The 24,494-nt window shown below is 38.3% G+C and overlaps 2 pseudogenes; both read right to left on the bottom strand.

Annotated features, from left to right (window-relative positions):
• Positions 1–1,115: 1,115 nt before the first annotated feature.
• LOC138046230 (uncharacterized) lies at positions 1,116–2,656 on the bottom strand (annotated as a pseudogene).
• A 117-nt stretch (positions 2,657–2,773) lies between these two features.
• LOC138046229 (uncharacterized) lies at positions 2,774–18,061 on the bottom strand (annotated as a pseudogene).
• Between the last annotated feature and the right edge of the window lie 6,433 nt (positions 18,062–24,494).

The raw sequence follows: 24,494 nt of genomic DNA, 5'->3' as shown, positions 1-24,494 counted from the left end.
ACCACACCCCCTTAAATGCAAGTTGTTTTTTTCTCATTTTGTCTTGTTCGAACATGAACTTCTTTAGCTCCACTGTAAGCTGGAGAAAGTTTGACAGTTTTGATCCTTCTTCAGATGATAAGCCCTTCTCAATCACAAATATGAAGGAACATTCTTCCATACATTCTAGGCTTCGTTTGGATCCCTTATATTATCTACAGAATGCTATGGAGCACAAGATGGTTCTAGACGTGTCCTAAACTTAAAAAGGTCAAAATTTCTAAATTGTCCACTCGTGATAATCATGGGGGAACCCGTGGACCCATAGCGAAAATAGTTACTTTGCCAAAATGGGAGACCCGGTAGTGGGTAAGATTATGTGTGTTGAAATCAATTTGGGTACTAAAAGTTATAGTTATGCTTGTAGGGATCTGTGTTGCCATGGTAACTGGATATAAAATCTATGATGCTTTCTTCATGTAAATACTTGAAAGACGATCAGTCATCATGATAAAATCATGTGTTAAAAAAAGGTTCTATCTGATCTGATGTTAAAAATTAATATTTGGTTACATTTAGAGTAAAAAATATATAGTCTTAAACTCAATTTTCCGTTGCAACTGCAGCCTTCTTCAGAGTAAAAATAAGCAGTTCTGAATTTTTTCCTGGAATCGTGGCACTCTACAAAAGACAAGAATTCAATGAATGAAAGGAAGCCATTCCCTTCGGCTACAAAACCTTGATGAAACCCCAGGGGTTGCAGTGATTTTATTTAAATAACAAACTCACAATCAGAAATGCATATTTTTACTCTGAAGAAGGCTGCAGTTGCAACGGAAAATTCAGTTTAAGACTATTTTTTTAAAATCAATATTATAACCAAATTTTTAAAGGCAGATCAGATACAACATATATTTTTTAACACATTATATTATGCTTTCTTCATTTCTGGGGTAATTTCTTAGGTAGTGCCCAATCCTAAGTTTAGTTATTATCCCAAAAGGTTAATATGTAGTTTCTCTGAAAACCATTTCAAGCTATGTGAAATGAGCCCTTTTTGGAAGCAAACTACCAAATCCCACCCTTTCCAACTTCAGTCCACATTCACACCCGCTCCTCCAAAAACACTGGAAGGACTACAAATTGTAAACAAATCTGCTTAACAAGGGCTTAAAATTTTCTTCGAAGGTTGCTGGGAGAGGTAGGTCTTTAATAAACTGATCTGAGGAGAACTTGCGCATCAATGGATTTTCCACAGCTCGTTGGTTGGTCCCATATGGACCCAGAATTCCATTGTAACGGTCGAAACTGAGTAACTAAAAGGAATAAACAGGTCCATAACCTAATATACAGTCCACAAGGTGTGAATGTAAGTGCATATTTGGTGTCACCTTGTCTTTACCATACAAATCTTCAAATCCTTGGCAAAATTTCATAAGATGGGAATAAGCCAATAACACTTTACACTCGGTCACTGCAGTAGAAAAAAGGTAGGAACATGCCATCACAAAATTCCGGCAAACTTGAAGGTCATTGGGTGGTAAGATATCCCACAATGCATATATGGAAAATAACACAGTGAATGTTTTCCACCAGTCAGCAGTAAAACCCCCATAACTGTTGAGAATTGGCATCCTTCCTAATGAAGAAGGAACTTTCACTTTGTCAATTTTCTCCTGCACTAAGACCAAATCCTTTTTTTCAATCAAAGGATTCTCACACTTTGCCATATATTCTTCATGATGTGCTTTGCAGTACCAATAAAAAGGTTGTGTATGGGATCTATCACATGATAGTGGACACGATCAAAATAAGGTAACAACATAAGTTCTGTATATCTTGTCCCATACTTCTGTTCCATACTTGTAGCATTATTTGCAGACGTCTGCTTCAGAATTTCATGTGCCTCCTCTCTATGTTCACGATTGGTTCTAGGGGGACAAGCAGTAAATCCAGAGAAATCAATTTTGGTGCTCACAGACCCAGGAAAAAACTTTTTGCACTTAGAACATCCTTTATTGGAAGCATAGCCTTTTCTTCCATCTGGAATGTCACAGCCTACACAAAGCAAAGCTGCATGCATTCTCTGGTTTAAATCTTTCTGCCCTTGGAAGAGTCATCAAAACCATGTAAATGGCTCCAACACTATACAATGAATGTTTAAATGGCTGGAACCAGTCAACATTAAGCATGAATGCATAATTCCTAGGGGCAGAAAGTTAGGGCTCCCTGTCCACCCACTGCCATTCTTTCCAAATTTTGCCATCAAAGATGTCTGCTAGATATCCATCTGGGATTTCCCTGCTTTTCCATATTTCACATTTTTCCGCAAACCCAGGCCTTTGAAGGAAACAACAAAGATTTTCAGTGATACTTTTATAGCAGTATACCTTGAATGGGTACAGTTTAGTTCCACCATTCTTTAATGTGATCTTTTTTAAACGTCACGCTCATCACATTTAGTTTGACAGAACAGCTGACGATGATTAGGATACTGCACAACTGTACACTTCTTTGGTACTTTTCTTCCATGCAGTGATTCATAGCAGTCATCAAAATTGTACAAGCAGTGACATTCAGGACACACAACATACTTGATGAAGTTGTCTTTGTCAAGTCCCACCTGCTTACAAAGAAGACGAACTGATTTGGGGAAAAGTACAGCAGAACTTGCCATTAATGGAAAAATCATACCTATTGACTCAAACACTGCATTTAAGAAAGCGAGAAGTATTTCCAAGGCACTTTCCGACAGTGAACAAAATAAAGACCACATACATAAAAAAATCAGCATCTAACAAATAATGCATTTTGCTTTAACATCTACTCTTGAAGTTTGGAAAACATCCGCAGATGGTGGTAAACAGCTTTGGTCTTGAGGAAAGTCAGAATTGACATCCTCATCATTCAGATCCCATACTTCCTTTAAAACATCGGGGCTTATCCTTTCATGATATAAAGAGCCATACTCAGATTCACTGTCCACAACTAAACAAATTTCTCCTTCTTCCAAATTCTGAATGGACATGCCACTTGGAGCTGTAAAACAATAAAACAAGCTGATGAGGTTTGCTTCACCACAGCCATACAAGAACTTAAAAGTGTCATTTTGGCCTTAATTTCTATGGGATGGGTGACAAAGTAATTATTTTGCTCTACAGTTACCCAATACGACACAGTAGAGCAGTGACTCTTAACAAAACCTTTAGTGGGCATAACTAGGAAAGCCCCTGCAGGGCTGTCACTAAGATTTCAAGTTGCCAGGAATAGAGATAAAGTAGGCGGGAATCATTTTCAAGAGATACTCCCCACTCTCCCCTCCCCACCCCACCCCAAAATGGTAACTGCAAAATTACTCAAAATAAATCAAAATAAATCATTGAATATTTCACTAAACAGTGTCATGTACATAAATGAATTCTCAGGGAAGAAAGCAACTTTAAAGAGAGAATTCAGTGAATCATCTAACGATGTGACGTCGAATTTGTTGCAGTGGTTAGTTTTTTTCTTGTGCTTGTTGAAAACTGGCAAAATGCTTCGGGAGTTCTATCTGGAACTGTCGTGGAAAAGCCTCTTGCTTTTCGCAGGTTTAAATCCACTGTTCTTTATTATTATTTTTAGCATGGTTTCTTCCCAATCATAATACGTACTGTATCTCCAGAACATTCTGTGCCAAAATTTTTTGCGCTGCTCTGACTGTTGGCCCACAAAGGCAGACGCATTACAGTTAAAATAAACATGTATGTGTGCCGTGAAAAAATGACACTTCTGTTTTTCCTGAGCGCTCAGTGCAATGCATATCCTCCTGATACGAATAGGAAATGAAGAAACAAGAGTCCGAATGATCATGTACATGGTATTGGCTACTTAAATTGGTAGATATTGGGGTCTACATTCCTTTGACTCGATTAACTTGAGGCTGCACTCACAAAAAAGTTCTCAAGTTTCTTCTGCCTCAATTCTTGACATATTGAAATTGACAACTGAGAGTTTTCATGTGCGTCTGCATGTACATTGACACTGACATTTCACACAATGGAAACCTCTCGAAGGTCCTTAAATTTTTTGTGAATTCAAAGTGACATTTGAAGTAAAGCAGAAATTTAATTGTTCCAGAAATTTAAGTTTACTCATTTTTTTCACGTATATTTCATTCTCAGTGTAGAATTTCTCGAAGCTATTTTTGGTTGTATTTTAAAGTAGCCGGGGGTCATGCTCATAGTAGCTGGGGGAAATCCCAGCCAGATGTCGAAGGTGCTATCGGTATTGCTTAAGCAGGTGAGCAAGGTGGTACCGTGAGTATTGTTCACCACTCGAAAAGTTTTCTTTTAGTTTAGACTGTTTAGCAAGTACATGTAATTTTTTAATATTTAAAGCAATTCTTTTCACTTTGTCGTTGTACCTTATAGCAATCATAATTTTATTACTTGGTACTTGATTTGTCAGATACAAATCAAAAAACAGGGCAACAAACTCGGCCCACTAACTGCAAGACGCTACCTTAGTTAGTCTCAAGCAAGAGCAGAGTCTCTGATCAGCATTTTCAAACAATCTTTGATCACATTTACAACAGTTATTCACATATATTGTAGAATCATAATCATTGATCTGAATATACACTGTAATGACCAAGCTTTGTTCCCCTGTCCCTTTTTATCAGTTTTCAAGAGTTGAATCAAAAGAACCTTGTGTATAAATATATTTGTTTGTAAGTGAATGACTTGATTCTCATCTTATCGATTATTTCTTTTCATTTGAAATTCCACGTATACCAATAGTGGAAGCATTTTGTCTCTTGATGTAAATAGTGAGTCACTGTAGTTGAAGTAGTCAATAATAATTATTGACTACTTCAAGTTAAACTACAGACCTTAACAGCTAGCAAGTCAGATTATATATTTTAGAAATAACTGTTTTAAATAATTATGGCCGAAGATTGTTTGAAAATTACGTTGATCAGAGACTACAAAGTGAAAAGAATCACTGTAAATATCACTTTCAATAGCTACCCAATATCTCAAAGAAATACAAATTACAGTGTATGATGACAATGACATGTCTATTAGTCAATGTGTGCAGTAGATGAACGAATGAATAATTATGTAGTTGACCTCTCCCTTCGGGGCTTTTCAGGGTCAATAAAAAACACTTTGTGGGGGACTTTGCCAGACTGTTTGTATGGCGCAAATGGCAGTCATGCAGTTCACAATCTTAACTGATTAACTGGCAGTTCCCACAGGTGCCCCCTGAACAGAATGAGTGACAGACCACCGCACACCGGGAAATGAACACACCAAACAGTGCGTGGGTTCTTTAATGTCCCACACAAGTGATGTGAGACATGGCCTACAATTTATTGTCCTTATCCATGAAGACAAGAAATTCTACCCATTTGCAGGAGTAATTACAAAGGCAGCACTTTCTCCTCAGTTATTTTAAGACTTTGACTGTGGGTCTGGCCGGAGTTGAACTCACGACCTTGCACATGGCAGCCTGTTGCTCAACCAACTGAGCCACCAGTACGCAGTACTCTCAAGGAATTTACCATGACTACGTAAATTAAAGTTCAGTTGAAGAAACTGTAAAAGCATAACATGACATAACCATATCATCTTAGGCGGGGGCAGATTTAATGAACACTCTTGCTAGTATGTGAGTGTGTGTGGATTATTGTTGGCGACCTTTTCTAGAAATGGTTAAATGTTGTAGGAGGTGAATTCGTGGAAAATCTAAATTTAACGAGGTAATGCTATGGATTTATAGTTCAAATTACCAATCAGCAAAATAGGTAGACTATAAAAAGTGGGTGGGTATGTTCTCTAAAATCTGAAAATGATGCACATGTACGTCATTTCTTCTATTTTGGTAGCTATGGAGCAATGTAAAAAAATTGGACCATCATGCTCATTGAAATTGTGGCAAGCACAATAAACAAGTGCAATACCTTCTGTATCCTGTTCACCACATGCAGCTTCCATGCTTTGGTTGTCAAAGTCATCAGGATCATCCAATGAACTTTCTTGATCTCAGATAACTCTCGCTGAAACAGTGGTTTCCTCATCTGACGATTCATTCTTACACCACTGTTTAGTCTTTCTGTCAAAGAAACTGTCGAAATGCCGCCTGTATGTGCGCTGAGACAAATATTGTTGGCAATGCTCGCAAAATTTACATTTAGACGGCATCAAGGCAAACACACCTGCGGCCTGGCTTTCTTACATGACGAGAGAGCAATGGATGAGAAGGCCTTTGTACTCATTACCAGTCCTTTTAAATACCTCCTTGTCAACACTTCGATCACAAACCAATCTCTGAACAGACAACGGGGGTTTAGTTACATACTTGGAAGGGAATTTTTTTGTAGCAATGAATTTAAATTTTAAGCGGGAGTCTGTTGTCGTTGTAAAGAGCCAGATGGTCGGTTCACTTGAAACTATCTCTGTATTTGGGAAAAAAGTATGGCTTACACTGCAAAAAGGAGTACCCTATATTAAGTGTAAATCTCTTAAATTTTAAGAGAAAAACTCTTAAATGTCTGTCCATGGGATCAGGGCACTTCTCTTATACTAAGTGTTTGCTACCTCAAAATAGTTGCAAGACTGCACTTAATAAAAATCAAGACACACTTAAATAGGGGCAGAAAGCAACTTATTGAAGTGGACCAAAACTAACATGAGAAAAATGGTCCTAAAACTGGGAATTAGAACACCCTAAATCAAGGGCCAAAATTCCCTTAATAAAAGGGTCACATCGCTTTTCTAAGTGTTTGCAACCTTGTAGTAGTTGCAAGACTGCACATAAGAAAAATTAAGACCCACTTAAGGTAGTGTAGAAGAAAATTCATTTAAGGGATCCGAAAATAACTTGAGGGACACGAACCTAAAAATTTTAATCAGGTCACACTAAATCAGGTGTCAATATTCTCTTACTCAAAGGGTTTCATCTTGTAACCTTGAAATAGTTACAAGGCTGCACTTAATAAACATTAAGAGCCATTTGAGTAAGAGTTAAAAAGACTACAATCATGGACAAAAGTTGTTGAGACATGAAAATTAACAACGTTTTTTAGGTGTAAATTCTCCTCTCACCCCACCAGAACCACAATGAGACCCTTTCACTGTGCATCCAATACTTAGGCCCTCTTCAGGTTTTCGGCAAATGCGATGCTGCGTTGATCGAGCCTGATCAGCTGGATTATATTTGGGTACAAAACTAACCCCGTCTAGATAGAAAGCGACTTGTTCAGTCCACAGAGAGCTTGTATAGTCACGCTTTATCCTACGTGCAAATTTCAGCCTTCTTTCGCGATCTGCTTCTGTTAAGATTCCTTTTCGACGAGCTTGTATGTACTTGTAGCCATGTCTGTGTAGCAGATGCCTTACGGTTTTACTGGAGACAGTTCTTGCATCTATTCCCGCTTCTTGACAGAAAAGGAACCCTCTTGTCTTCTAAGGACATCCATCTGTCGCAATAGCAACCATTCGTCGCATTCACTAAGTTTTCGAAGACGCCCCCTGCGCTGAATATCTTCTCCACATACATTTCCTTTTAAACCCATATTTGCGTCATTTAGAGTTCGATAAAGCGATGCACGAGAAATATTGTATTTCCTCGCTATCTTTTTTTTTGGCGCCATTGTTTTCCATAATGAAGCATAAATATGCGCACATTTCTGCACTGATAACTCCGTGAAAAACCATTTCGTTGAAAACATTTCGCCAATATTGAGTCCTATGTGACGTAATAATTTCTGCCATATGCGCGCGACTGGTCTTTTCGTGGAAAAGTGTTGTCACTAAGTATGCTGGGTAAACGGCACATTTTCTAGATCATTTCACTTTGCTTAAAGCAAAGCAACAAATTCTGACAATTGTGGACAAAAGTTGTTGAGACACATGAAAATTAACAACGTATTTACCCTAGGTGTAAATTCTCCTCTCACCTCTCATTCAAGGTAACCTCCCCTACCCCCTTTTTCAATGTTGGAAACTAATAAACATCCATGAAGCCTTTTGCAACATTGTTTGTGGGGGGGGGGGGGGGGATGACAACAGATGAAAAAGGTGTTTTCATTCAAAAACAAAATACTATTGTTAGTTCGAAAGCGTTAGTTTTGGGGATTTGTCTCAACACTTTTGTCCATGATTGTAGATGTGGGGACACAGAACTAATTTGCAGGATAACTGTGCTCTAAAATCAGAATAAAATTGCACTTGCAACTAGATGAACTGATTTTTTAGTGTCTATATATAATGTTCAGCTCAAAATAAAGTGAATATTATGTAGAAACTATAACTGGATACACATTAGCCAGGTGAAGCTCCTGTAACAAGACATTGACACTGAAACACCAAGACATTGAGTAAAATTGTTTTGTTAATCCTTTCCAAAAAGTATATCCCAATTACTTTTGTAAATGCCAGTCCATGTCAACAACAGCAACTGGCAGATAGAATGAAGATATTTTACCACACCTAAATATAAATCTTAAACATGGGGAACAAAATTCCAAGTCTATGCTTTGGAGAATGGTCTGTAACCTTGAAAACGCACATAGAAGAACGCCAATATACAAAGTTCTTTGGCACAGCCTTACATCATATAGGAATATAAGAATAATAAGAATTGTAAATTATTAAAAGATTCTAGCAGGGAGCCGACTTCAAAACAAGGTTCTCTTCAGTGGGGTCCTGATTTTACAGCCTCTATTGTGCACCCACCTCATCAGATGAAATTGCAGCAAAGACACCTTCATTCTTGCCGTCCTTCTTGTGTACCTTTGTTACAAATATTTGTGGCATGCTCATTAACAGTACAGCACCTGACGGTGGAGAACAAAGAATAAACACAATTATCCCTGTCCAATTAACTCTAAATAGAATGGGTAAAGCTAGACATTACATATTCCATAAGGCAGACCAATCTATTTTGGAAGAAACCTCTTAAAGCTTTAATTGTTTGAATACCAGTGATTTCCTCCTTGGTCAATGAAAATTGCAGTGCGATGAATTGTGTCATCTTCTCCTGCTGGCTTATCCATGCATTGATTACCATCTCTACACCACTTCACTGTAAGTTTTTTTCAAATTTTAGTATCCTAACCAATTCCTCCTCAAGCTGAAATTCACAAGAAGCCACAATCAGAATCTAACTGCACCCTTCTAATACCAAGTGCTTCATGCACAATACAAGAGTTAAACTTCAATTTTAATTCTAAATCATGGAGGTCGCAGGGTCCTGGGTGCAGCGTCTAGCATAGGCATAACTTTCATTACTGCTTATCGCAGGTGTAAACCATATGCAACTACCAGTATTGATGTGCATAAAACCTCAATGCCATTACTAAGAATGTGATACTTTGCTAGTGTGTCTCTCTCTATTGTCCACACATCAATCTTAGTTATGAAGCTTCTCTGGGCTGAAAATTCTGCATCCATATGTTCTTTTATTACTTCTTGATGTGGCGAACGTTTACTCAGGTCATCTGTGTCTTGCTAATGATGCCTGGTCATCAACAGCTCCCTGTGCTAGTGTTCCTATCAAATGTATACAGACAATCGGATAAAATTTTCATGTAGAAGGAAGCAAAAACAGTCCCATAAAAAGGAAGCATCACTTATACCTTTATAATTATCTGATTTCAGCCTCTTAATTTCCACCAAACTGCAAGCACTTGTTAATGACTTCCAGGGCTCTTCTAATTTTTTCGGCTAAGAGACCCTATGATGTAAAAATAACGTAAAAAATGGAAATGTTTTCTATAGTGGTCACGCACTTAGCTTCATAAGCACTAAGCTTACCTAGTTTTGATGCCATGAAAATAACAAAACCAGTAGTTTCAGGTTTTATTTTCAGTTCTGGTTCATTACATTGAATTTTTAAATTTGCAAAGTAAATTTACAAAAAGCTGCCACAAAGATGCAACAATTGTATGACAAAAATACAGAATTATTTGTGTATATTAATCCAAAAACTTTCTAAAAATTCGGTCTTTTAAGGCTTGTCATGTTTATTGGACAGATAATAAAAGTGCTTGGACCATAATACCCACCCACTCCTTGAAAGGTTTACTGTTCGAAGATTTTTCTCCAGACATCAATTGTAATGGGTTGATTTGCTGCAAGCAGGGATACTTGAGACAATATCTCCATGCCACCCACTCAATTGTTTGCTTTGAAGGCCGAGGATTCTCTGACTCTATGTGATCAGCAACCTGGTTAACAAATTTCTTTGCAAGATCACGGGGCAATGACCCTGGTTGCTTGAAATCAGTTTTCAAAGCCTTGTCAACTTTTTTGCCAAAGGAACTCAGCATATCAAAGTTGGGTGGCAGATCCAGTGGCTTGCATTTTTCAAATCCACCAAAGCAATGATCTCCCTGTGTTCATTTTGATTCTTGGGATGGTGGAGGGCTATCTTCTAGTGAATACACTGATAGTGTAGAACCACTTGTTGATGACGCTGATGAACTACCACTTTTCTTCCCATTACCACTGCTATTACATTGTAGGATTGCTGGCACATCCGCGGGAAGTTCCTCTTGTTTTCTCTGAAAACACAGATAATTACAGATTTGCAAATTGATTGCTAGGTGCATGAAAACGATTTTATAATTACCATTAATTCAATCCGATTCAGGAGAACTCCCATGGCAATCAGTTATTATGAGCTATCTACAAATGATATGTCAGATCAGAAATGGCGGCAAAAGTGACATTGTTTTACTTTTGCTGTAATTTTGAAAGCTTATTTAAAAAATGTAGACTTCAAAAACTTACATTTCACCAAGAAAATTTCGTAAATGTATCCTGTCTTCAACAGACGATTCGTTCAGCTCGTAGTTGATATATTCTGCATCCAGGAGGAGCAATGTTGATCCTTTAATCCTCTTCGCGGTTGGTAAATCGAAGCACAGTAATATTCAACAACAAGAAAAAGATGAAATAAATACAACACTTGCCATGCAAAGCTTCGGTAAGCGATTTAGGTAAACCAACTTCTCCCAGTTTAACCGCTACATCCTTTGCTGAAAGGTCCATTAAATCTTCCCTGGTAAAACCGGCCATCTTGTCTTTCTTTGCATCATGGTCAAAGCGAGGCGGGAAAATTTTGGTGGGCTTTTCCAATGTTTTTATTGCCTAAGAACACACATTATGCTTTTGGGCTTTTCATGGCATTTTTGTTCTTTCGATTTTCAAACAAACATGTGGCGATGTGTCTTTTCCTTCTGCGTATTTAGTGTGATATTGCTGCAAATACTTCTGTTTCACTTTAAGCTAGTTCTTTCAGACGGCGATTTTAAACTTATTTGTGGTCTTGGCCGTACGCCAGATTGCAAGAAAGTTTATACAAAATGCAATAAGCTTTTACCAGCAAATTAGGAGAAAACACTATGACATACACAAAGGGTGCGCAAAGCCACTGTCAAATGTTGACTCCTTGATAGTGCCAAACGAAGAAACTGATAAAGATGGACAACTTTGTGCAAGTCTACCTGCTGAAGAGGATGTCGTCCCCGGCCAGTGAAATAGACATCGCTTCAGGCGACAAAAATGATGATTTTCTGCTCAAGGCCCGCGAGCATGCTATTTTGTTCCTGGAAGGTAAATGTCATTGAATTGTGGGAGTGCATGGAGGAAATATGTACTAAACATTACAATGCTGAATCGTGCTTTTGTAAGCTCTGACGATAAGTCTTTGCTCCCTTATTGAACCCTTATTGAACCCATAATTGCAAGTGTGTTCTACTGTCTTTCACTATGGAATTTCTACGTATTTCGTAAACTTCCATACATTTCCCATAGGATCTGGTATGGGAATGACATGGTTCAGTCCCATAGTGATGCCATATCATGGCTGAACATTCATATGAGAGAGCTACGTATTTCGTAAAGTTCCATTTATTCCCCATAGTATTTATTAGAGGGATGATATGCAATAATCCCATACCATTCCCATGGTGACCCTGGAGTACGTGGACCATTCTCTATGGGATTGCTATGGCCTTCTCTAAAGTACCATATCATTCCCGTAGCATTCAGCAAAGATAACATCTTGTATGGGAATACTATGGAGACCTTTGAATTCAGACGGAAATCTTTATCATATGATTCAGATAATACTCTTGAAACTGTATAAGCTGAAAGGAATATTGAAGGTGATCAACAAGTAGTGGTCAGAACATCATATTCTTCAAACCATCTTTAATTGCATCTAAAAAATAAACAAAAAACCAAGAATGATACTATCAAAATCACTGGAGCGATAAAACTGCAGTTAAAAATTTGAACTTGAAGCAGTTCGATTCTTCACACGTGATCTGAGAAAATCCTGTCACATTGTCCACAGTTGCGAGCTATGAAAATCTTATTTTTCTTTTCGATCAACACTATGTTATATTTCTTCTTGATCAACACTATGAAACTGAATGAGTCACTCTTCAAATTAAACAGTTTAAATTATAAAAATTGTTCATTCTGGTCTTTGCTCTCGTACTCTCTGGGGTCTCCTTGCTTCAACACATTTCATATTGATCTTCTGCATTATCTGACTTGGCAGAGGAGACTTGAACAGACTTTACCTGAAAAAAAAGTTAAAGTTCAGTTATACTTGTAATACCATGAACATCAACACCCAAAATTAGATGTGGAATGTTGTCTTAATCAACTACACCTATCAATCACAAGAATCGCTTAAGTGCAGGTAGTCAGTTGTTAGGTGTTCTTTGGGGTCTGCTTGATTTAAAATCAATACCTTCTCAGTTCAGTTTCATCTAAATTTTCCATTTACTGGTGGCTTATCTCTGCTTTGGCCAAGAATAGAAAACTAACTACTTTGTTATGCTATAGAGCTATGTTAAACCACTTTTTGGGGAAGTTTCCAACCAGGTTTATTGTAATGGGACACATTGGAAACTACTGGGATTCCGGTAATTTGTGTCCTAATGAAGTTCTTTATGCTTTTTTTTATCGAGAATTAGAGATACCTGTGACTGTATTTTTTTTATTTATTTCTAGATCTGAATAAAATAATTTAGTGTTGTACTACTTACCAATAAGCGCATCAATTATGATGGGTGTTAATGGCTTGTGTGCCTCACCATTTTTGCTTTTTTTGCCCTTGCCCTTTACATTTGAGATTGCAAGGGTTTCTTTAGAAAAGAATATGGCGATAGCAGCATTGATATATCCAGACCTAGACTTAAAAGCTGAGCAGTAAGCCCGTTGATGAGGGTACCAGAACACCCCTGACCCCTCCATGACTTCTACCATCTGTAAATAAAAAAACAGAAGTTTATTTTAGTGTTTGTGATATCTACATGTTAGGTTTTATAGTGGTGGTTTGCACTGAAACTTAATTACCGAAGCACGTTTACAGCTGACTCCAAATGAATATAATTAAAATCAAGTTATGTGTACGAAGAATGCATAATTAACCTTCCTTGACTCATTACTTTTCGTTAACAGTGGCATCTAGTAGAGATCTTTTAAAAACAATCAAACAAACAAATAAATAAACAATACACCATGCAAATATAACTTAAGTAAAATATTTAATGTTTTTATTGTAATTGGCTGCATTCTGTAGCCAATGTGTTGTCCACAACTCCAGCTCTTGGTCTGTTATTTATTAGTTCAGCAGCTGTTTTTGCTTTTACTGTGGCGTTAAAGAAAATGATCTGCTGTTATCACTAGCTGAAGCTGCTCATACATGTACTACATATTTTTAGAACACAATTAACTGCTTAGAATTCATGAGAGTCACTAAATTCCATTTAGTGTCATCTCTAAATAGAACCATAGACTATAGAGAGATATAAATAATTATCCAGAGCCAGGGGAAATACCTGGGTATCAGTCCAATTTTCCCGGATAAAAACAACCTATGATAATTGAAAAGCTAATCTTTAATTTGTTCAGTGAAGCAAAGTACCCCTCACTAATGCTACATTTCTGTCTATAACAAGTACTAGCTACAACTGTGCATCCCGATTTCAGTTGACCCCATTTCATTTCGGTAGCCTTACATGTACATTGTGTTTGGGGTTCTGTCTGATGAGTAAGCTGTATGGGCTGAAATCATTGGTGATCGGTTTAAAGAACTGTTTCGAAGAAGCACTTGGGTGTGAAGGTGGGACTGGGCGGATCATTTACAATGGTAACCTCATCGTCATCTGTATTTGCTGTGGTAGAAGCAACCCATCGACTTATAGGCTGGGCCTTTCTTGCTTCCAGCATCATCTTCTGACGTTCTTCTTCCTGTTCTTCCTGTTGGCATTCTGCTCTTTTTCTTTATCACTTTCTGTTGACTCCTGCTTCTTTTTCTTCCTTTTCTGGTTTTCTTTATCTTCTTCAGGGTGCTTTCTTTTCTGCTGTACTTTGGGATCCACCCCCTTGTTTTCATTTTTCTTTTCTCTTTCCAGCCACATCCTCTCTCTCATAAGCCCACTCTTATCAGCTGTAATAATATATTTTGGACGTTATCAATTTCTTAGTGAAAAAAATTCTTCACCCTGTTGCCATGTGACATTTTAAATGTCACAGGGTTGTTTATTTCACAACCACTGGTCCAGGGGAACGAAACCCTGGATACGGGGGTGTATTTGGTAAACTTGAGGATAATGACTCAGATCCAGACTAGAGTGAACCAATAACAAAGCTAGAAATATAATATTCGAAGCTGACAATTAAAGCACTTTTCAATTGAGTGTGGTAAAACCAAAACCAAACCAATAACTTACTAATTAGACTACTCAGCCAATCTCAAACCTTGGTAAAACCAAAACCAAAACCAAGACCAAAGTAATTGCCTGATTACTTTTGACAGTCAATTGAAAACGGCTCTAACTAAATATTAAGGCCTGTCCAAACGGTAAATGTTTGGTGACCAAACATGCTGATGTTGAAGTCAGTGGCCATCTTTTCTTGCTTTTCTTATTTGTCAAACTGGAGACCAATCTCGCTGATTAACGTAGATGTAAAAATAGGATCAAAAGCCATTGCCAAAAGATTGGAGAAGGTTCTTCCTTATGTAATCCATCACAATCAATGCGTATATGTTAAAGTTAGAACGACTTTTGATGCTGTAAGAACCATAGAGGACGTTATGGATTTCACGGAAAAGTGTCGTATTGATGGAAGATAATCTGCATGGACTTTCAGAAAGCGTTTGATACTGTAAATAGGAAATTCTTCTTTCACACTTCATCTGCATTTGGCTTTGGTTCTTCGTTTATTCAATGTAACCTTGTACAATAATATTTCCAGTTGTGTCCTAAACAATGGCTACTCGACCTCGTCGTTTACTGTCGAGCGGGGAGTCAGGCAGGGCGATCCCCTATCAGCCTATCTTTTCATTATGGTTTTAGAAATTTTGTGTATTAGCATACGTTGTAATAATGACATTCAGGTTATTCCGGTGGATAACGAAGAGATTAAACTTGGACTGTTCGCAGATGATCTGAGTGGCTTTGTAAGGAACAACCATTCTTTGACACAATGTTTAGATGTTGTAGAACGTTTCGGAAAATGTTCTGGACTTAAGTTGAATGAAGAAAAGACAGAGATGTTGTTACTAGGTAATTGTGCCCAAACTACAGCATTAAATTGTATCAAGTCCCAGAGCGTTACTGTGTTTAAAAAATTCGTTAAGATACTTGGAGTGCATTTTACATACGATAAACGGTTAAAAAAAAGCTGAATTTTGAGGAACTATTTAACGCTATGAAACAAAAGCTACAAATTTGGAGATGGCGAGACCTCACCATTATTGGCAGAATCCAAATTGTCAAAACGTTCATTTTTCTCTATCGAGTCAGCTTGTTATGCTTTGACAAGGAATTTTTGAAGAATTCGAATACGATAATTTATGATTTTATCTGGAAAGGTAAAGATAGAGTCAAGTGTTCTGCGATTATAAATGACATTGAAAATGGGGGACTCAAAGCGCCGCATTTGGAAGCTATAATTGAAACTCAGAAAATACTTTGTTGCAAGAAACTATTTTATTAAATTACTTACAGCCAGTTGGAGATAAAATGATTTTATGTTGTAATTTTGACATTAAAAAATTAAACTGCCTATAAGGTTACCAACATTCTATGAAGAATGTTTGAATTGCTTTGCTAAGTGTTCAGCAGCAAATTATGATTCCATTCAAATATCTCACACAGTCGAATCAGTTTCAAACATTATTTTATGGAACAATAAATTAATTTGCATTGATGGAAAATCCTTTTATTTTTAAACGTTGCAAGAAAAAGGTATTCTTACACTTGGGGACTTACTAGATGAAAATAATGATTTTATTATTAAAAGTAAGTTAAGAGAGCTTAATATCTCACCACTGGAAGCTTTTAGGCTTATGGCTGTGATCGACGCCATTCCTTTGGAATGACATGAAAACTCAAAACGTCTGCTTGCGGTATTTGCAACGAACCATTTGTTATACAGGATCAGTGCAAACTGATTTTCAGGAGCGAAATAGTTCAGATAAAGTCTGTTGTGTCTAAGACTATTAACAAAGAGCTTCGGAGTAGAGTAATCACTCCGCCGACTGCTCAGTTAAGGTTTAATCATCAATTTCCGGGTGACAACTTGGATTGGAAAAAAATATATAGCCTGCCTTTTCGTGTCACTTCTTACACGAAATTACATGAATTTTAGTACAAAGTCCTGAATAAGTGTCTAACCACAAATGTATTTCTTCATAAGATTGGCATTTATCTATCTCCAGCGTGTTCTTTTTGTGGAGATGCGGGTGAGACCTTTGAGCACATTCTTGTATATTGTAACTATTCCGAGAGTTTCTGGACAGAAGTAATTAAATGGCTTGGTGATCAAGGTGTTAAGATTTTGGGATATTCTCTTGCAAAGATGAATTATATGTAAACCATATCTTTTTGTTAGCGAGACAATATCTGTACTCTTGTAGATGCAACAAAAAGTTACCCCGAATTAGGGTATTTATCGCAAAAATTAATATAGCATATCAACTTGAGACAATGATTGCCAAGTCAAACGTTGATCGACTCCCTGTTCACTACTCGAAGTGGGGCAAATATGTAAATATTCTATCAGTCTGATATTCTTGTACCTTGTGTATTGTTCTTAGTCTAATGTGATACTCTTGAGGCTTAGGAAAGCGGTGTTTGCGTGTGTGTGTGTGTGTGTCATAAGTATAGTATGCATTAAATGAGACTTATGTGGTTTAGTGACAGCTGCAAGTCGATAATCACTGCCACGTAGCTTTTCCTTTCCACCAAATTAGCACTCAACGATATCCTGAAATGCAATTTTTTCGTCTTTTTCCAGGTGTGAAGGCAATTCAGTGAGAACATTGGCAATATGTTTTTTAACATCGTGTAGAGGCTCTGTAGGTGAGTAACAGTCGTCATAAATTATATTGCGTTATATGCTGTAACATAGGCTGACAAAAAAATCATACAGTTTACTCCACACCTATTTGTTGATATGTACAACATTTGTATTGGACAGTATGCAATGCTTACCTAAAGCAAGGTGCGCTAGTGTTTTCTCTTAGTCAAAGAACATCACTGCAGGCACCCATTGAATTTCACCAACCTCTTCTTTCAAAATTTCCTGAAGCTCTTTCTTTTGTTCTTTTGGTTTCAAGGCCCCGGGCTCTGCATTCATCTCTCAACTCTTCTAAACGAAGATCTTTAAATGGTTTTAAACCGGCATTCCTTTTGTTTTTTTCCAGCAGGACCAACTTCCTTTAGCCGCTCTGAGAGAGTAAGGTGAGGTCGTGAAAGAGAAACTGCAAGATCTTTGTACATCTTTTCATTACCACTACAACTGGCACATCCAGCATTTCCACCTTTCTGTTCACCAGCCTCAAATTGTTGCTGGGGGCCGTCACTGTGAAAAAAACCCACTATGTCAGTGATCTCTACACCATTTAATGTGGTGATTTTGATATCCAGACTCTGTAAACAGTCCTTTCTGGTGTTAATGTAGGCTAGCCGATCAACTTCAGAGGACCCGCATCTCCCCAGGATATAAACATGAGATCTTTCAACTATAGACTGCACATTTATATCTTCTTTGCCCTTAGCGTTCATTTCTTCATTGGTGAAATAAAGGGCCTCATCATAAACTGAACTAACTTTCAGTAGAAGGTGACCGTGGTTGAGCAAGGTTGAGTTGTCACCGCAAATCATAAGGTGCTGTTTTCATTCCATTGCGCTGAGTCGCTCTTTGGCCTCAATTTCGCTTTCTTCCCCTGTGCTTGTATCCTCGCCAAGCTGCATAAGTCTGGTTCTGACTGGGTGTCCGGAAAACTAAGACCCTTTTCATTTTTGTTCTCACAGCAATCCCTGGGCCGTTTAAAAAGGCGCAAAAATATGATAAATAAATGTGAAGGAAGTCAGGAATAAATCACGCACTAAGCAGTAAATAAGCCATACAAAAGAACGGCACCAAAAAACCCTCTATTCCTGAAAGAAATAGTTTGCATATCAAAAAAATTAAGTTCGATTTTGAGACGACAATAAGGCTTTATAATGACAGCGTTGGGAGGAAATCTAGCGGCGCTTTATAATTTTGCACGCCACAACCACAAATGTCACGCCAGGCGAGTCAAGGCTGCATGACAATCCCGCATTTCATCAGCTAGGAAAAAAAAATTGTTGTTCTAAAATGGCTCGCCTGTAACTGAACAAATTGTTCATTTGTTCTTCGGAAATTATTGGCAGTCAGGTGTTATGTCCTGTTGGAAATCAATGACAGGTTTTTCTTTGATCGACCTCTGTCGTGAGCCCATGTAAACAAATTCAAAGGTCAACAGATTGGGACTGAGAGGGGTGGAAAGCAGGAAGCTCTAACTTGGCGTCTGTACATTGAATTAAAAGGTAACAAAGGTAATCATGTAAAGCATATTTAATTTAACGATCAAAGGCTTATTCGGTTCTATGATAAAGACGAACCTCCTCTTGCAGTCGCATAAACATCTCTGAAATTTTGCTGAGCTTATTCAAAAATTGAGGAAATTATGGGTGTCAGTTAGGCCTTGTCCCGAAGGAATGGTACACGGTTTAAAGATCTCTGCAAGAATCACATGGCAATGTTATGGAGGGTTTTAAAATGAGAACCTGTAAGAGCTTCTGCCTGAGAGGGCAGACTTAGAAATGAAGGTCGGCCGATTTTGCTTAAAATTGGTACACAAAGTACTTATGTCGACTTATGTAATATGCCAAAGTTTCAGCTTCAAATGCTTTTTTTTAGGCGAGTTCTAGATATCAGCCCCTCAGGGGTCCCCAGAGGCTGATTTTCAGTGCAATTTTGGCCACATTTAGATCTCTCTTTTAGCAACATGAAATTAATTTCAGGCAAAAACAAAACCATCTTTGTAAAGCCCTATCCTTAGGCTTTTATGGGTGAGAACATTAGCTCATGGAAATTTTTCGCTAGCCTGTGGCTGTTACCACAACTTGGTCATATTTGAAGCATATGGGAAGCAACCGGAAACGGCCTGTTTTTCAGACCAAATATTTTCCATGCCCATGTTTTATATCTTGAGGTCTTAGTATCCCTGCAAAGGTCAGCCCTTAGTTTAGTAATATCAAGAAAAAAATACTAAGGTTGAGGCTTTTTACTAAGAAAAAAACTTAGGAGAAGATGGCTAACCAGGCCACTTCCGGTTAAAGTTTCAACAAAGTGTGTGTGCAAAAAGCAGCCGTTTAATTTCGATTATCTTTTTTCCTTCCAAGTTATGGTTAAAAGAAACTCTGAAGTTAATTGTCACCGAAAAGACTTGCCGTTAATAACAAATTTTTATGTGATTGTTTTAGGACCGATCAGATAGTGGTCCGACAGCGGTTATAAATTTCTTGGAAGAAGTCTTGAAAATTACAGACAATAGAGCTGCTGCGAAAACTCTTTGTTTACCTAACAACACATCTCTTGCCGGTAAATCACAATGCAAAATTGCATCTTTTTCGTCCAAACTGCAATGTTAAGTTTATCTATTTTGTTCAACTCGTTCAAGGTATCACGTCTGTGGCCTGTAGTAATAAGGTTAGCGCTAATTAAATCAGGATATAAGCAAGCTTTGTAGTTCCATTCAGTAGTACTATAACCCACCTGTTTGGGTTTTAATATTTTCTGAAGAAAAAAGAACTTATCGGTCTCTTTAAATGCAACCACAACATCTGTCGTGACACTACTTGAGAATCGTTTTGAACCTTTAAGAAATTTCGAATATAATTAAAGCTAATCATCTAACACAAATTGCAGTCACTCTTCCAGTCTATTTGCAAAGTGTCTGGATAAATTCACTTACAAAAAACGCTTACCTGGCTTCACTTTTACAGACATGACCCTTTCCTTCAATCCCTTAAAAGTGAGGTAACATTAGAAACTTTAGCCCCAGCCATAAATTGGTTGCAAGTGCGTCGTTGCGAGTTAGATATACACAGGTCGATTAATACCGAACGTGACGAGGTCATTGTAGTTTGCTGGCTATGACTGACTTGGATTTCAGTTGTTTTCTCGTGCAGATTCGTCTCCTTGATATTGCAGAGAATGATTATGATAGAACTTGTATGAGAACCTCAATGGCATGATTTGTTTACTGAATATTTATTCATACCCAGTGCCCCAGTGTAAATGGCTCACGTATGTTGTAAATGATTGATAAGGACGTCCAACACGGTCCGTTTTGGCCGCCAATTGCTGACCCATAACTCTGGTTTCGGTAATAAGAAGCAACCTAGGCGGTAATCGCCCTGGAGGGCCATTATGCATGCTGTAGGTGATAAGGTAAGTCGTCACAAGGCCTAGTGCTCGCTTGTACCTGCTGGAGCTTAAATTGGTTACTGCTCTTCTTTCCTGGACAGGATAATAATCACTGGTGCCCATTTATACATCTGGGTGAAGAGAGACACTGTTAAAGAAAATTGCCTTCCCAAGACGACATGTCAACGCCCTAGAAACCAGGACTGCCCGATCCAGATTCTAGCCCGCTAACGTACTATGCCAGTTCCTTTTTGTGTAGAATCCGAATGTAATGTGGACTTTAATCTGTCCTAAATCAACAAAATGCATCGTGGAAGAAATAAATGGCCAGCACTTTCAAAAGAAAGTGGACACCTTGCCGGCTGCTTTGTTTATTTGCGAGAAAAGAAACTATCTGCGATCAGATGGCGGAGGGGTTGGCGCAGTGGTAAGATCTCTGCCTTCCAAACGTAAGGTCCCGGGTTCCATTCCCGGTTCTGCCGAGAACTGGAATATTTGGCGACCTTCTTTCCCGCTAAAGTTCACTCAGCTTTCCATCCTCCCGAGGTCGGTAAAATGAGTACCAGCATGCATGGACTGCTTAGGAGCGGCTGCAATTTGCGCCTGTATATGCTTCCAGTCTGCTGGGGGTAAATTGATCATTGTAAAGCGCCTTTGAGACGTTGTGATAAGGGCGCTATATAAATGCACCACTTTACTTTTACTTTTATCTATTAATTAAACTAATTAAATCTATTCAGTCTGTAAGCGAATTTGTTTCATTTGAGTCCATTTGAGTGCTTTTGAAAGGCAGAGTAGCGAAAGTCTGGATTTCACAATTTAGTCTCTTGGAAAATCAAAACCATGAGTATACAGTGCACCTTTTGAAAAGAAGTTGACATACATGATCGCTCGTAAATCTGTCTCTCCAAATAGTCACTCTTAAATTTCCACTCATAAACTAGTGCATCGTAAAGGTGGGAAACGTGTCGTTCCCCAAAAAGCTATAGTCTTTCTCTTGACTGTCCTCCATGTCTCGTGCTTTTCAAAATGGCGGATAAGATTTCAATGAGCCAGCGAGCACTCCCAAAAGTAACGAGCCCGCGATATATCGCAAGTCAGCGATATACTACAGAAACCGTCTGCATTTTACGACCAGTGCCAGCCTGCAGCTGGGCCCCGGTAACTAGCGAATAATCAGCTATTAATGCACGTGACGTTAGAATACCATAAATACCAAAACATCCGTCATATTAAATCCACGAGTCTGGATTTAATATGACTATTCCATGAAGTCAAAAGCTGACTTTTGGCAATTACAGTAACATTAAAAGAGTAGTGAAGAGGTACTAAAGGTACAAAACATTATGTTTGTCACAAGAAAGGTGAAAACGTCAATAAAAACTTAACAATTAGACGAGAAATCCCAAACGTTGGGTAATTGTGATTGACAAAACAAGGTTGCCATGGAAGCAAGGCAGAGTCCCATAAATAGAGTTTTGTTTTACCCACCCTTTCCCATCAAACTTATGTACCCAGTAAACAACTTGTTCCGTTGTATTTTGATTACTTTTCTTGTTAAATGTGGAGCTGGTGTCTGAAAATTAAAGCTAATAAAGAATTAAGACTTTGACCTGAAGTGCGTAGAGGGTAAATTCTCTTAAAGTGTTTTGTGGTAAAAAGGCCTCAACGTTAGTATTTTTTTCTTGATATTACTAAACAAAAGGCTAAACTTTGCCGGGATACTAAGACCTCAAGATATAAAACATGGGCATGGAAAATATATGGTCTGAAAAACAGGCCGTTTCCGGTTGCTTCCCATATGCTTCAAATAGGACCAAGTTGTGGTAAGAGCCACAGGCTAGCAAAAAAGTTCCTTGAGCTAATGTTCTCACCCATAAAAACCTAAGGATAGGGCTTTACAAAGATGGTTTTGTTTTCGCCTGAAATTAATTTCATGTTGCTAAAAGAGAGATTTAAAAGTGGCCAAAATTGCACTGAAAATCAGCCTCTGGGGACCCCTGAGGGGCTGATATCCAGAACTCGGCTAAAAAAAGTTGTTGAGGCTAAAACTTTGGCGTATTACATAAGTCGACATAAGTACTTTGTGTATCAAATTTAAGCGAAATCGGCCGACCTTTATTTCCAAGTCTGCGCCAGTCTCTCAGGCAGAAGCTCTTAATTTACTACATATAAATTTGCTTATGGATTGAAATCAAAATATTTTCAGATTTTCAGAACAGAACGAACATGCTCAGACTTTCTAACAGAGGTCCCCGAGTTCCACCCTAAAAAATATAAGTACCAAAAACAAGTTAGGTCATGTTCAAGCAATCAAGTTAAATGCAAGTTGATCTTTTTGAAGCTTGTGTGAGTTCTTTAATCTCTGCTCCACCGATAGGCTAGCTCCCATGTAAAGTCCTGGGTCAAAATATGGAAACCTTGTTCTAATGCAGCTGCCATCTACACAATAGAATTCTATTGTGTACTTGGAAGAAGGAAGCTTGATACCTGGATTGTTAACATCCGGGCACATCCATTTTTCTTCATGGGATAACACAATTTCGAATGGTATAACCATTTGGCGGCAAGGAAACTCTTTGCCACATTGTGTGCAAGCCAAGGCTTTGATTTCATCACACAAGACGCAAACTTTAAGCGGCCTGTTGTTATGATGAATTTTTGTGAAAGGATTTGATGGCGCAGACGAGGAACGGTTTTTTTCATGTCTCCGCTGTCGCCACGCATTATTGTGATTACCGCCTCCATTATTGTGATTTTTTTCTGGCACAACAAGGTGACTTCGGGATCTCTTTGAAGTGTTCAATTTGATGACGGCATGGTCGACATGCTTTTTCAACATACCAACGGTTTGGGAGACACAGAGACTGTGCTTGCAAAGCGAGTTATACTTAAAACATGGACAACTGCAGGTTACATGGTCTTTATGAACTTTGCATTCGTACATCACCGTTTTATTGTCGGAAGTGGCCACAAGATACTTCACTGACATAGGAGCCAGAGTGAGAGTTTGCATTCTTTGCACTGAATTCGGACTCTTAGGCAGTTGCTCTGCCCCCATTTTGATGATGTCAATCAGTCCCTTAGTGGAGGGCATCTATCTACCCAGGAAACTCCTTAAACTCGACCTGACGGCTTTCCTGGATACCATACTGCTCCGTAAACTCAGGGATGGACTTTCCTTGTTTAACTTCTTTGATGCTCATTTCATTAAACTTGTTAATGTAAGTGAGCTCGTTTTGGTTCAGACCACTCAAACCATTCATCTGGTGGAACTTCTAGATAGTTTGCAATATCTGCAAGCTCGTATTCTTCGCCTATTCCACTAACCGCTTTGCTCAGTTCCAGTTGTTGTTGGCGATCAACTTCTTCCCACACATTCTGGACAAAATCCAACTTCGTTAGGTTGTTTTTACTTTTATCTTTTCTAGTGATCACTTCCTTTTGCCTGGTCAGTTTGTTATTCACGCTTTCTGCCATGTTCGTATAGCTGCGTAATGGCTTTCCATCAGCATTGCAAGGCATTCCTGCTTTCCTTCTAGCTTTAGCAACCATCGATGTCTTCATCCTTCTTTCGTTTTCCCTGTTATCCTTCTCTCTTCGTCCTCTAGAACAGTTTTCGCTTCACTCAGTCGCAAGTTTAACTCATTTTTGTCCTCAGCCTCCAGGATAGAGTTGGGGCTATTTCCAAACATGCACTTTACAAAGAACGTTTGGTCTTGTTTATTGTTTACTCCCACAGACTTCAATTTAGACTTG

Source organism: Montipora capricornis, chromosome 4 (genome assembly GCF_036669925.1).
Source record: "Montipora capricornis isolate CH-2021 chromosome 4, ASM3666992v2, whole genome shotgun sequence".
Classification (NCBI taxonomy): Eukaryota; Metazoa; Cnidaria; class Anthozoa; order Scleractinia; family Acroporidae; genus Montipora; species Montipora capricornis.
The sequence above is the reverse complement of the archived record's forward strand: the minus strand, read 5'-3'. Positions and strand labels throughout refer to the sequence as shown.